General features: G+C 40.4%; 1 protein-coding gene across 1 annotated transcript in view; it reads left to right on the top strand.

Moving 5' to 3' along the window:
• The first annotated feature begins 1,191 nt into the window (after positions 1–1,191).
• NCOA7 (nuclear receptor coactivator 7) overlaps positions 1,192–11,471 on the top strand; it is a 192,450-nt gene continuing 182,170 nt past the window's right edge. Inside the window, 1 exon segment of the mRNA XM_079148281.1 lies at positions 1,192–1,475. The gene's annotated coding sequence lies outside the window, so the exon portion shown is untranslated.

The following is an 11,471-nucleotide window of genomic DNA, read 5'->3' as shown; positions in this document are numbered from 1 at the left end:
ATGTCCATATTTATACATGCTCAGTGCAGAACTGGGCTATGGTTCCATATTTGCAAAACGATGTAACATCACCACCTGCCACTGAAATCCCAAAGCCACGACTGTTAAATGCTTTGCTCCGCCTTCCGGAGAGGCCGTTACAGCCTGAGCAGCATCAACAACAGGGAGGAGGCCCATATCTACTTTGTGTGGCTGGCCTCTGACACATCAGTGTTATCAGACCAGCTGCAGGATCTTCCTGGAGGTTTTCTGTTTTTGTTTTTTTTTTTCTTTTTTCTTTTCTGTCTCTCTCCCTCTCTCACTCTCCTCTCTCTCTGAACCTAAGGGTGAACTTCACAGCCAGATCCTCCTAGTCATTTTGCAGTGCTAGTCATGGGACGTAGAGGGAACAGCATCTAATGCGGATGCGAAGCCCCGCGGGCATAGGCCCTGCTGCTGATGCAAACCTTCGCACCAAGGTTCTCTCGGGTCTCTGCCAAGAGCTGGCTGGACGGCCCGATTGCTACATTCCTATTGCCGTAATGATTGCAATTTGGCAGCATCCAGGATGCTGTACTGGGGACGGGAGGGGGAGGAGATGGCGGGCCCTTTTGCTAAGCGCGACGCCGGAAAAGACAGAGGATGAATTTATTGTGGCCGGTCGTCCCTGAGCTGGAAGGAAAAGTCAAGGGGCTTTGAGGCTCGAGGAGACGCTCTAACTCCAGCTTGCTCTCCAAGCTTTACATCCCACGAAGAGTGGGACCCAAGGCTGGCCAGCTGTAGAGGCTGTCGCCAGGGGCGAGGTAAGCAGAACCCCCTGGTTCCGCGGTCAGTCGCCTGGCCAACAATGCGCTCACACTCAGGAGGCGTCACAAAAGGCCGAGGCCTGCCGGAGGCCGCGCGCGCAGTTCTGCGGGGCGGAGTCTCCGGGTCCCGGCTGTGGCAGCGCAGGCTGCCGCAGCCGGCGGTGACCCGGGTACCTAGCCTCCATCTCAGAGGTCGCGGGTGCAGGGAGGATGCTGCAGCTGCAGCCCTACCCGCGGAGCCCCGCAGCCGAGCTCCCGGGCCCCCGCCGTAGTGGAGGGGCGCAGAGCGTGCCGCGGGCCGGGCGGAGCTAAAGGCGGGCGTCTGCACCGCGTTGCGCCACCCGCAGCTCCCCGCCTTCGGCCGGGCCCGCAAGCCTGTCGCGGAGGGTGCCCTGACCGTGGGCGCAGCTGCAGGGGCGGCGAGGCGCCGCGCGTGGATGAGGCCTGAGGAATCCCAGCCGCGGCTGCTCCCACCAGCTCCGAACTCGGAGCACCGCGGGCGCGCGCTCGGGGCGCTCCTTCCTCCGGCCTTTGCTCCTCCTCGGCTCAGGGTCCTCCCCTGACCCCTCCTTCTACCCTCCCCAGAGGATGCGCTCCCCCGCGCCCAGCCGCAGAGGCCACCGCTCCCAGCAATGCGTGCGCCCGAGCCCCTTCTCCCGGACCCGAGGAGCCCGCGCCCCCGCCCTGTAGGTAGGTGGGTGAGGCGGGGCCCAGCCCTCGCGGCCACCCTCAGCTTAGGCTGCTACCGGGGAGAAGCCGGGGCAGGGGCCAGGACCCGCCAAACTTGCCTCCCACTAGGGCACGGCGGAGCGTTCGGAGGTGCGCTAATGGCGCTGGGCGCAGCCCCCTTTTAACCTGAAACACTCTTTTTTAGTTCGGGAGGCCGAGTGGAGGCGAAGGAGAGCTTGACCCTTCCCGCCCACCCCCTGGGGACCCGTGGAGTGCGGGCTGGGCGGAGGTGGGGAGGACAGGTTGGCATGAGCCTTTTCTGGGGGGAAGACCGTTGGATTTTCAGCAGCTCAGGTAGAAGTATGTCGCTGCAATTTTTTTTTTTTTTTTCCAATCTGGTTTGGCAGATGCGTTCTTCCTGTCTTTTTTCACCAAAACGTGTAGACGAGCAAAACCTTATTTTAGCAGCTTGTGAAAGTGGCTGTGGATTTTTGTGTATTTCGCAGTTGGCCGGATGGTATATAAAATTAATGGCGCAAACCCTTACCATCAGCATTTTAGGGTTAGTTTAGAGGTCTTTCTAGAAGTCCGGTTATTCAGGAGATGGATGAGGCAGAAGTATTCTCGTGCTGCCTCCTTAGATAAGCCTCCTGCTTACAGAAAGGGATGGGTTTCAACGAGTGGCAAGTTTGATACAGGTGTCGGGAGTTAAGATTCTGCTGGAAGGATGCGCCGGGTCAGCCAGCAGAGGCAGTCTCGTGCGCAGCCTAACTTGCAACTCCGTGTTATGGTTAGCATTTCTAAACTCTGGTTAGGAATTCTTTCTCCTCTAGGTGTAAAGTTCATATTGTAGAATTATAGTAAGATTCTCTGTTCACAGGCTTTTTAAATTACATATTAAGCAACAAGGTTTAGAATTTAAGTGAATCCGTTGGAAACTCAATTATATATTCACGTTTTTAAATTTAGAGATTTACAGAACAATCAGTATAAACAGAAAAAAGGACAGAAATCTTTGTTTTTGTTTTTGTTTTTTTTTCCAACCCTGCATCTGATGAGTAGTAGATTCTCATTAGTTATTTGCTGAATGTACTGTTTTGAACTTCACCACAATGTATTTGTTCTGTGGTCGGTGAAATTCAACTGGATTTTGTATAACTAGGCCAACTTGGTTATTTTAAAATTTACATTTGAATCCTGACATGTTTAGGATCACATGCTGTCTTTCAATAATGCTTTATTAACCGAGGTGATCTCCCCCATTCTTAAGTGTATTTCATGTCTAAGGCTGCAAACTTTCCAGCCTCATTAGTGATCAAACTTGTGATTTGGTTAATAAGTGACATATTAACTTCGTTTTAGAGGTGGGGTGTGGCTTAAAGGCAAAACCAAAACATTTAATGTGTCTGTGATTCCCAAATGATTCAAAATATGTGATTTAGATACAATTTATCCCCACCCCCTAGTGCTGAGGTTTGAACCAGGGCCTTAGGCATGCTAGGCAAGTGCTCTACCGCTCAGCTACACTGTCAGCCCAGATACAAATTTTTAAATTCATTCTTCATTATAGAAGCATATCAGTTTCCAGTATGGCCAACCAAGGAGATTATGAATTGAGGAGTTTGAAAGATCCAATGCTTCCTGCTTTCAAATGCTATGTTATTTGGGGGGGAAATCTAGGATAACTGCATTACATTTCATTTGCTTTACCCTTGCAAATGAAATCACATTTCATTTGCTTCTATATTTTATGTTGTGATTTTGTTTTTGTTTTCCTGTCACATAAATTTTATGAGTCAGGATTAACTTACTTTTAGTCTTTATTAACAAAATTATCTGGGAGTGGTCATTTTCTTTTCTTCCTTTGTCATCTTAATACATCATTACCCTTCTCAGTATGTATTACCTGAAAGACTTATTTTCACCCAATATGGTAAACCATATTTTCTTATTACTTTCAAACCTACTTGAGGTGGGTGAAGAAAAAATACTTTTATGTAGAAGGTGGTAAGACTGGGGAAACAAAGTGGAAGGGAACTTATGAAAAAATCTAATTTGTTATCATTTTTTAAAACAAAGTAGATTCCCCCATGCAATAAAGGTAATTACATTTTATACAATTTATAATCAAGTTTTGAGCAGTTAATTTACATTGTTCTTCTTGCTCACTTTATACTTTTCAGAAGAGCCCTCCTTTACAGTTACAATAAACTCTTTACTTTGTTACTTATAAACATTTGTTCCTTGGACAATTGGAAACTGTGCACTTAATGTGTTATGACTCTGGGCCTTGGAATTACAAATAATTGCAGAATGAAAGAGGCATTATTTTTTCTTTGTGTGTCCTGCATCCAAATGCGCAGTGCTTCTGGAATTGGGTGACTCACTTCTTGGGTTCTGCCTCTGGAGCCCCCTGCAGCCCTGCCTCCACAAGCACCCCTGGAATGCAATCCTAAAACCTGGGTTTATTCTCTTATCTTTCTGAGTCTTCCTCAAAGTTTTATTTTAGAAACCTCTCTTCTTTCCTTGCTAAATGTCGTATGCTGTCCTTTGAAAATCTCAGCCTATAAATTTGCTTTATAATTAAACAGAATCCACTCAATTCACAAATACTAGAATGAAATTGTTACAATTGCAGGAAAAGTAAACAGAAGTACATTTGTATATCCTTGAATTTCAAAGGCAGGGAGTAGATGGTTGAAGAATAATTGTGTGCTGGACTCCCCTCAACAGGGATAGAAAATGCCTTTGTTTTTGCACATGCCAGAGAATATGAATTGTCTGTAATTTTGATCAGAAGCCTAATTGAGAAAAATGATGTTTACAGAGGTTCAGCTGAACAAAGGTTATAATATCCATCCATTCCTTTCTAATATTAGTTGTTAGGCCAGGAGTCTTGTCAAATCTTCAGAAAGGGTGGACTTGGTTACTGTGTTTTGCATCCTTCCCATCCTCTATCATGTCCACACAGAGATTTTTTTTTTATAAAGACAGTGAAAAGAAACCCACTGTTGTATCACTTTATATAAGTGGTTAAGATCATAAGTCCCTTCTACTGTTCCTGTTTGAATACTTTTGCAAAAAATTCCATTTAGCTATAGATGCCAAAGAAAACCTATACTTTCCTAAACAATTAATGTCTTTTTTTTCATAATGCAAAATGAGAATCATATAATTGTATTTTCATTTCTTACTTGTTAACTGGAAAGAGTAAAATTTGGAATTCAATTTTAATAACCACATGAAAACCTATAACCAAATAGCAATGTTCTAACTTTCCCCTTTGGTCTTGAGTATCTGTTCTATCTTGTTTCTTTTGATTCTGATCTTTATCTAATTATATTTTCCCATATTATTGAATTATATTAAGCTGACTCAGTCCTTTGTGAACAAGGCACAATATAAAACATAAAACCAAATAAATGAAAACATTTAAGAATTGATCCCTGGACACACTGTGTTTTTGATGAACAAACTTAATCAGTTACTTTAAATATGCTTTCAAGAAGTATTGTAAATTTAGTGTGTTTGAGTTATATATAGTCAAACAACATTACATAGTTTTGTAAAATTGAATTCCACTTATTTTTTAGCTGTTAAGTTTATGTCCACTCAATTTAAGTCATTCTGTTTAAGTCAAATGTATCTAAAGCACCAGACTTTCTTTTTTCTGTTTGTTTGTTTATTGTTTTGTTTTGTTTACAACTGTTAGGCTGGTTGAATTTTTCTATTTACCACTATATGATTCCAAGTTAAATTTGACATGTATGTAACACAGATCAATAGGGAGATCGTCTCTTCTCAGCAGTCATTGGTATAGTCTGAGTCATTGGCATAAAAATAATCTGATTTCAGAAGTGCAACTTAAAACATAGGAGGAAGTTTGAAGAGATGATTATGTAGGTTTTTATATGAGATATCGTTCTGATAACACACATCTTTTTTTTAAATTTTTTTTTTAATTTTATTTTGGTACTGGGGATTGAACTCAGGGACACTCAACCACTGAACCACATCCCCAGCCCTATTTTGTATTTTATTTAGAGAGAGAATCTCACTGAGTTGCTTAGCACTTTGTTGTTGCTGAGGCTGACTTTGAACTCTGACCCTCCTGCCTCAGCCTCCAAAACCCCTGGGATTACAGGTGTGGGCCACTGCAACCAGCCTCCACATGTTTTTTTTTTTGTTTTTTTTTTTTAGTTTAGTTTTCTAAATAGGCAATATCTTCAGGTGATTTGAAAGCTATAAATGAATATGCACCTGCTTTCCCTATCCACAAGTAATGGTGATATCAGTTGAGAATATTGTAGTGAAATTTTATGCATATGCAACAAATATGAACATAGAGCCTGCTAGTTTGTGTCTTAACCATTTTTCAGATCAATTCCATTCCCATCGCCCTTGTCTGGTGCCTCAGATGTTTGACTGTGATTTGCATTCTGCTTTCCTCTATTTCAGCTACTGTTCCTTCTGCACTTCCCTGTTCAAACCTTCTAAGGAATATCTATCATATATCGTAGTCTTTTGGGCCCTGAAGAATTATCTTCTGTCCCCTGCCACTCCTGGGATTGATGCACAGATCATTCTGTGACAAGACCCCTTCCTGTATTTCTGGAACCCTTTTAAATGTTTGATGAAAGTTCAAGGTCATCATAAACCACCAATGTCATTTGTCTTGCTCATGCACCCCAAGTTAATTGTGGTTTTAGTACTATACGATCAATTGTCACTTCTTTCATATGCCTGCAGTCCTCCATGCCAGTCCCTCTGTCTGGGCACTCTGCCTACCAGTTACTGTTAGCATGCCACAGTTAGTTCTGGTGTCACCTCCAGGGTCCTTTCTGAGTTGAGATTCTTTAATTCATGGAAACTTGCACTGTAATTTAGTATGTCAAGTAGTCTTCTCTACTGGGAATAAGGATTTCTCATGAGTAGCAAAATTGCCTTTCTAGTAAAAATTAACTGATTTTGAAGCATGTAAAGTTAGTTAAAAAAAAAAAAAAACCTGAAATTTTTATTTAACTATTTATCCCTTCTGTCTCCCTACCCCGCCACCCCTACTTCAATCTAACACATGTCCATATTGTTATTTTTAGCAGCCCTGGCTTGCTTCACTAAAATTCTCTCTGAAACATTGTGTTAATGCTCATTAAAGGTAGTTTTTATATTCATTGTGGCCCTTGTTTGGGAGAATGTCTTTCAGACCTCCAACTTTGAGGTTTTCTCTGTAGTTGGTATATAAAGGGGCTGAAGGCTTCAAAGAGGATGTCACTAAAGTTTAAGGATTTAACAGGATGCCTAAGAGACTGAAAGTATTAGACATCCACCCTGACAGATGACATGTACCATCCAGAGACAGTAGCCAATCCTAAAAGAGACTCGTTAAGTATGTGAGTGAAATTCCCAATTCTAATCCAAGTAATTAGAGATATTCTAGGTGCTTGGTTTTATTGCAAAGTGCCTGGCATGAGGTAATTGCCACCCCCCACCCCCATATTAAAGTGTTAGAGAGCCGGGGGCTCTCTAACACTGAGCTACATCTATCCCCTGCCTTTTTTGTTTTGAGGGTCTCACTAAGCTTTCAAGGATAGCCTGGAACTTGTGATCCTCCTGCCTCAGCCTCCCAAGTAGCTGGGATTACAGGTGTGCCTGCACCCCCATGGTAATTTGTTTTTGGTGACTGATTAACAGAGCATTTTGACCATAAGAATAGATTAGAGGAAAGGGACCAAGGGAGAGAAAGGGGAAACACTGGGAAATGATATTGGCTAAATTATGTTGTCATATAATGTGCATGAATATGTAACAGTGGATTCCACCATTATGTATAATTATAATGACCCGATAAAATTATGGGGAAAAAAGAAACAATGTTGAGAAATCAAAATATGTATCTATAAACTGAAAAAGTAAAAACAAAAATTTCAGAAAAAAAAGAATAGTATTTGTTTAGCCCCATTCATGTGAAATTTTTGATTGGTGGATTATTATCACTAGCCAGGTGTACTTTGTAAAATGGAAATAATTCGTGAGACCGTTCTTTAGGTGTGAGATCCCTCTGGCTCTTTCTTTTTTCCTTCTGTAATTTTGACCTCACAGCACAAACATCAGGTGTACTTATTTGTTTTCCCATACATGTTGATTAGAGGAATTGAGTGTGCCCCAGATAGCATGGCAAATATTCTAGAACTTGTTAAGTATGGCCTCTACTGGATGGTATAAGTCACAGTTTCAGACTATTCATCCATCTGTTGGGAGGGCCTGATCAGTTCTGTGGTATCAGATATTTGTAGGTGGTCCTTTTCACTAGCTTCTAGTGATTCCTCCAAGATTATACCTATCTGCTGAAACAAATAGTTAGCAACATTTTGATCTTGTTGTTGTTTTGTTTTGGCACTGGGGATTGAATCCAGGGGTCTCAACCACTGCTTTACATCCCTAGTCCTTTTTATTTTCTATTTTGAGACTTCATCTCACTAAGTTGCTGAGGAGCTTGCTAAATTGCTGAAGCTGGCCTCAGTCTTGCAGTCCTCCTCCATTGGCCTCCTGAGTTGCTGGGATTACAGGTGTGAGCTACTGTGCTTGGCTGATTTTGGTATTTTCAATCACAAACTCTTTCCAAATAATTTAGGTTTACTGTGCCATAGGTTTGAAAACAAAAACATTATATTAAGGAATAATAGAAAATTCACAAAACAAGAGTTGAAGATAGACGGGACATAAAAAATATTGTCTTCATTGCATCAAAGAAATGCAGATTATTATAATTAGATTCTAAAAGTCAGTAACTGCTGGAAATGGTGAGGTGGTTTTATATCTCACAGATGGTTAGAAGGTATATTGTTTTTTCTTAGATGGAGAGCAGGTTGGCTCATAGTATCCTTTGGTATGAGTGATTCCATTCTGAGTGTATTCTAAGGAAATAATCAGAGCTGAGGTCTGAGGTCGATGTTTATTGATGAACCCATTATCTCTGCAAAGCGGGTGGTATAGTAGAGGGGTTAAGAGCAGGGATACTGGAGTCAGTTAGCATGGAATTCCATTCCACTGTTAACCACCTATGTGAACTAAGCAAGCTACTTTCTCCCATACCCTGATGTTTCTCATTTGTCAAATGAAGGTAATAATAGTATCTGCCTCCTACATCAGACAGAGAATTAGGTCAGTTGATTTATGTAAAGTACTTGGAACCCTTCCTGGCACAGAGTAAGCAATTCTTTATTAGTTATTATTAAGGGTATTATGAACATTTTAAGAAAAGTCCAACAATGAGTCATTTTTAATGTGATAGTGCATACATATGATAAAACTTTTAGCCACTGAAATAATGGTTTTAAACAATATTTAACCACATGGGAGATTTCCTAATAATTAAATTTAAAAATCAAATTTTACCTACAGAAAGATCTGAAGGTACATCTCTATAGAAGAAAAGACAAAGCGACCAAATATTTAAGCTCTTTTCCCATTGATGAAATTATGGATGATTTATATTTTCTTTTTTCACATTGTTATATTACAATGATAATTATTAAAATATTGCAAATAATGTTTCACAGTTTTATATTCCTGATTTTTCTTTACCAAGTGCTTATTCATTTTGACATATTTTACTTTCTCTTCCTCTTTTCAAAGCTGCTAATATTTCACTTCCTCAATTCCTTCACCCACACATCATCTGCTTGGTATTTTCTTACATTTAGCTTGCTTACTTTGTGTATAGATCAACCCCAAATCCACCCCTCCTCTTTTTTTTCCTCTTCTTTTGTTTTTTCATTTTTGCAGACTGCATTTTGATTCATTGTACACAAATGGGGTACATCATTTTGTTTCTATGGTTGTGTACGATGTAGATTCATACTATTCATGTAATTATACATGTACATAGGGTAATGATGTCTGTCTCATTCCACCATTTTTCACACCCCACCCTTCAACCCTTCTCTTTTTTTCCAGGGCTTCACAGATGCTAGGCAAGCACTCCACCACTAAGCAAACCAGCCCCCAACCTCACATCCTAGAAGAATAAGTAGACCAAGTGAAATGTTTTATGAGATTTTGGTAGTGGTAGCTTTCTCTTGGGAATTTAAGCCAGAGAATACTGCTTAGGTGATGAGGACACCATATCCTTTCCACATTTCACACATTCAGCATATCTCCCCCTCCCACCCTGCATGAACTTGGCACTCCAGTGGGATCTGGATCCTCAGTAATCCCACTCATACAGGATAGTAATTCCAGCCTCCAAACCACCTCCTGCCTTCCCTTTCTGAAGTTTCTTCCTCATTTCTTCTTTAAAATCAGTCTTCACACCAGCTTGATACTTCATTTCATGAATACTGTCCAGGCTATCTATTTTAATCTAATTTCAATTCTTCTGATAAACATTTTTACCACAAATGATTTGCTTTATTGCTAAGTCATTCTTGCAGTAAGCATACAGGGGTTGCGTTTTGCATTCTCTGTTCTTCAGTTTTCTAGCATAGCATTACCCATATACTTGCACAGGGAACACAGGAAGGTTAGATGCTATTGTGTGGATGACATTTTTAGAAATGATTGATGAGGTTTTAGTTCTGTCTTCCCCCTTGCATATCCTCCTCTTTTTCATATTTTCAAGATCAGCATGTCACATCATTTCTTTCAGTCTTAAAAATTTTTGCTTGAAGATCTAGAACAGATTTTTCAATACCTAAAATCTGCAAAAATAAAGGGCTCAATCACAGAGAACACCACAGTTAGCAAATGCATATATAATAGAGTCCAGTAGTATACAAGTTAGTCCTGTTTGCAAGGACAACTCTATCATCAACTATAAAACATTGCTTGTTTCATCTAGACAATTCATGAATCTGTCAGAGAATATATTTAAAGTTCATGATTGTGAGAATATCATAGATCTTGCATTTCCTGGAAAAGACCCAATCCTGATGTTTTCACATATCTGCTCTCATAGTCTAAATCAGTGGTTTCCAAAGTGGAGTTTAAGTACCCCGTGAGGGATAGGGAAGCAATTGTTAGAAGGTCTATATCACCTTTTCTTTTTATGGCTTCTATTTTTGTTATAGATCTTACAATTCATATATCAGTGCAGAAGACATTTTTGTAAGTAAAAATTTAGAATTTTATGCTGATAAAATTTATTGATGTAGAATAGGATTTTTAGGGGTTGGGGGTATAGCTCAGTTGGTAGAGTGCTTGCCTTGCAAGGCCCTGGTGCAATCCCCAGTACCACAAAAAAAAAAAAAAAAAAAAAAAAAGGATTTTTAAAAGTAGAAACACTATCATAAGTAAAAGGCAAGAATTTATTGTTCCATAACCTGAAATCAGTTCCTGTTTTTAGCCATAACAAAGTAAAAAATGAACTTAACCATGAATTCTGTGTTCAAACTAAACAAGGAGTTGTTATGTATGTTCGTATGCACAACTGTGCATGCATGGACAACATAAAGCATGTTCTGTGTCTTTATGGAGCTTACAGTCTGATTGGAAAGAGTGTGGAGCAAGGAATTAGAAAATGACACAAGGTAGCATAAGTGTGCACAAAGGAACCCAGCAACATGATTTGGTTAATGAAAAGTTGCTAAAGAAAGTGTGATATGAGTGGCATAATACATGGTAATGCTGCATTCTCAGAATATTGCAAAACCCATTTTATGTTAAAATATTTCTTTGATAATCAGGTCAGTTCTTAGTCTACCTGCCCAGGTAAGTTGTGCTTCAGTTATCTCCTGGATATTGATGTCAGCTGGCTAAACTTCTTGCTCCTATACTTACAATACTTTTACAAAAGGAAGTGGCAGAATAGACACATTAGGAAAGTAATCCAATTTTTGGAATGGTATTCTTCTGGAACAGTGATAGTGTATAAAAAGAATTTAAGGTCAGTGTATTAGTTTCCTAGGCTGCCATGACAGACTGCCACATACTTGGTGACTTCAAACAACAGAAATTCATTGTCTTACAGTTCTGGAAGCTAAGTATCTAAAGTCTAGTTGTCAGCCCCTCTGAAACCTG

This window comes from Sciurus vulgaris (genome assembly GCF_902686455.1).
Source record: "Sciurus vulgaris genome assembly, chromosome: 7".
Lineage (NCBI taxonomy): Eukaryota > Metazoa > Chordata > Mammalia > Rodentia > Sciuridae > Sciurus > Sciurus vulgaris.
This window is presented reverse-complemented; position numbering and strand designations above follow the sequence as displayed.